Source organism: Pteropus vampyrus, unplaced genomic scaffold (genome assembly GCF_000151845.1).
Source record: "Pteropus vampyrus isolate Shadow unplaced genomic scaffold, Pvam_2.0 Scaffold24065, whole genome shotgun sequence".
NCBI lineage: Eukaryota > Metazoa > Chordata > Mammalia > Chiroptera > Pteropodidae > Pteropus > Pteropus vampyrus.
The window spans coordinates 1-3,557 of NW_011912846.1; the positions used below are offsets into that span (position 1 = coordinate 1).

General features: G+C 42.2%; 1 long non-coding RNA gene and 1 pseudogene across 1 annotated transcript; both read right to left on the reverse strand.

The window, feature by feature from the left end:
• Window positions 1–355: 355 nt before the first annotated feature.
• LOC111735349 lies at window positions 356–473 on the reverse strand (annotated as a pseudogene).
• Window positions 474–2,089: 1,616 nt separating this feature from the next.
• Window positions 2,090–3,557, reverse strand: LOC111735348. Its single transcript, XR_002778753.1, has 3 exons — window positions 3,527–3,557; window positions 2,771–2,837; window positions 2,090–2,560 (listed from the first exon to the last, which is right to left on the reverse strand). It is a non-coding gene; the product is annotated as an uncharacterized LOC111735348 (long non-coding RNA).

The window sequence follows — 3,557 nt, forward strand, 5'->3', positions numbered from 1 at the left end:
TAATCCAGAAAACGGAGACAATCCACATTTATCTCTAGAGCTGGCCAGAGAACCCACCCAAATAGCGGATGTAAAGCACCCTGAAAACTGTGGTATGTAGATTATATTTTCCTAAATTCCATTTATGATTATCCAAATTTGAGGAATTGGTATAACGAAGATGAAACAAGTTTCAGCCTGCCAACATTTTCTCGCCCTTTGAAAACAGAAGCAAAAGCCAGTGTTCATTCAGATGGCAAATATCTTCTCACTCAAAATATGTCATGACTTTTTTTTTTTTTTTTTAGGCAAGCCAACCCTTGGTTGACCTCACAGATTGCAAAGACTTTGTCAGCTTACAATCCCTTATTTTTGACACCCACAGCACCTGGTCTTCCTGGGTGGTCTCCTATCCAAGTACTAACCAGGTCCAACCTGCTTAGCTTCTGAGATCAGATGGGATCGGGCTTGTTCAGGGTAGCATGGCTGTAGACAAAATATGTCATGATTTAAAAGGTGACTTTATGCTCATTAAGAAGACTTAAAAGAATGTGCCAATTTCTGGGAGACACTTTACTAATTAAAGTAGTTGAATTAATTATAAAACAGACCTTCTCAGTCTTCAGATAAAAGAGCAAATGAAAGCTAAGCCCTTCCCCATCCTCAACCTCACTACTGACCACTGAAAATTGGGTTTGCTCAGGAGGACAGGTCTGAGGGCAGGCTAAGGAAAAGTGGAAAAATGTTGTAAATTTTTTAATTAGCCCACATAAGTCATTCTGCAATGTACATAATGCCTCTCAGATTTCTCTTACTATGAAGATTCAGCTAAATATAGTTCAGTCTAGTAACACAAATAATGTCATATAATTTTGATTTGGCTTGGAAAAGAGGAATGGGTAGGCAGCAGTTTGAGCTTTCTAATTTGGTCTGTTTTGAGACAATGTTAAGACGGAGTTGAACATTTAATCTGCCTTTCTTGTATGAACTGTACTTAGGGCAACCAAATAACTGATGAGGAATAAGTTTCTCTTTATAAAAAGATCTTAGGCCCAACCCAGAGTTCCACTTCTGGCATAATAGTCTAAAGAGCTCCATGGAATGCTCTCCAGTGAAAATTGGGGACATTTTTATTTTTTAAGTCTCTGGAAATGACCCTAAGAGTATACAGCAAATTGAAGAAACACTTATTCAAGAAAATCTGTAAAAGCTCAATAAGAACTGCAAGAGTCTATGGTATGCGACCATGGACCCATGCCTTCTCTACCCCTGACCCCACCTCACTTCAGTGGGACAGAAACTCTACTGTAGGCTGCTACAGCCTAAGAATACAGGGCTTCCTCTCCCCTCAGCTCCAAGTCAGAGAGCTGTCTTCCCAGGAGGGACAGGATATTGTCATTTCTCATCTTGATCCCAGCTACCTGTTGCCAAGGCTAAGTTCTTGCAAGTACAGCCTATAGGTGGAGGCTCTCTTCTTCTACCCAGCCCCCACCTGTGGGAAAGGAGCTTGACCCTGGGTGCAGAACTATTGAAAATGCCTGGGCCCCAACTGCCCCTGCCCCAGCTCATGGGGCATAGAGCCCAGAGTTTTTATTGGGTACATGAGAACTTCATTATATTATTCTCTTTACTTTTATGTAATTTTGTAAATTTTCTGTATTAAAAAGTTTCAAGAACAAAAACATGGGGAAAAAAAATCCTTCCAAAAACCAAGTTCAAGCAATACTGAGACTGAAATTCTGTTTTCATGAGCATCAGTGAAACTTCCCTGGAGACTCAGCAGCTTAGAAGCCGGAGCTTCATACTCTTTCAGGTTAGTACGAGTCCTGTGCCACATGCACAGGAATATTACACATAATGCATATACACATAACACAATGAATATTATTGGATAATGATGTCGATGCCATCCTCAAAAGAAACCATTTCCAGAGAATGAGGAAAAGCTAGGAACATAGAAGGGGTTCCCACAGGTCAAATTCATCTTCCTACAACTGGAAACCTTTCAGAGTTTCAGAGAGGAGATAAAGGTGACTCAGAAAACAGATGCCAAGAAATATTTTCCCCCTCTTCCCACCAGAAATAAGAATGAGTCTTTTGATTAAGCAGCAGCTGTGTTTAATCCCCAAAATTATTTTGGCCCTAATGGAAGAGAAAAAAAATCTAAGTTTCTCCCTTACTTATTTTAGAAGCAAGTAGAAGTGAGTGAAGCAAACAGAATCCCTAAGCTCAGGCCCTGGTAAAGGTTCCAGGGAGCAGAAGTCCCCTCTCCTTTCAGTCCTTGTGTCCAAGGTCACTGTCCTCAGCATTCTAAGCATCCTGCTGTGAAATAAGGCCACCCCATTGATGTCTTCTGCCTATGCCTCCATAGACCCTTCACTCTGTATCCCAGAGGCCTGGTTCTCTTCGTCTTCATAATCAGTGCCCTGAAGAATCTTCAGTAGTTTGAGCTCAGGGTTCCAACTTGTTCTAGACGTACTGGCTGAAAGGTCCTTTGGGATATTCTCTTGGGCTTCCTGCATAACCTCCATCTGAGTACCGATGTCCTCGTTAGTGGGTTCTTCCTTGGAAAGTTCAGGATCTAAAAGAAGATCCAGCCGTTAATTGTATCTGTAGCCTTCTCCCAACTATGACAAATGGAGGACAGAAAAGGAAGGGCTGGAGTGTCTTTAAGACCCTTCTCAGGGATGAGGACTGTGTCATCCAGGGAGGTGAACCATCCTGGTCCACACAGGTTCAGCTCTCCCTGTCCTCAGGTATTTCCTAAGGCTCATCTACCCTAGTAACTTACTCTGTTCCCTGGGGAAGGAATCCAGGTAGTTCTCAGCATAGTCCACCTGTGGTCTCTCTGTGGAATCCTGGAATTCATTAGAGTAAGTGTAAGGAAACTTGAAACTTTAGAAAACAAAAGATTTTTCTAAATGATGCTTTTCTTGGAGAAATTAACATCTAATGACAGGAGAAAATCCCACCTACTGAGACTGAAGAGAAGTTTGTACCACATCCTTTGCCCTCCAGGCTGACCAGATGAAGCTAGAATCCACTTTTCCCCATTCCCAGCTCTCAGCTAAGGGTAGATTGCCTCCAAAGGTGGTTGCCAACAATCCCTCCCATTCCTGTATGCACATACTATTCCTCTCATCAAGAGATGGAGTCAATTTCCTCTCCTCTTGAATCTGGGCTAGACTTGTGATTTTTGACCAAAAAAAAAAAAAAAAATGTGACAGAAGTGACACTGTTACGGTTCCAGGCCTATCCCTTAAGAAAGTGCTTGCATGAGATTACCGTGCTGTCAAGAAGCCCAAACTAGCCACATGGAGAGGCCTCATAGAAGAAATAACTAACGTAATTCGACCAACAGCCCCAGGGCAGCCTCCAGATGAATGTGGCTACATGAGTGACATCAGGCAAGATTAGACAAACTGTCTAGTCAACCTACAGAATGATGAGAAATAACAAACCGCTATGACTTCAGCTTTGGGGTAGTTTGTTCTGCAGTAATGGATAACAACGGGGTCCTAGCAGAATGTCCCTCATATACTCTCACCTGTTTCAAAGTGGGGCCATTTATCTTCATC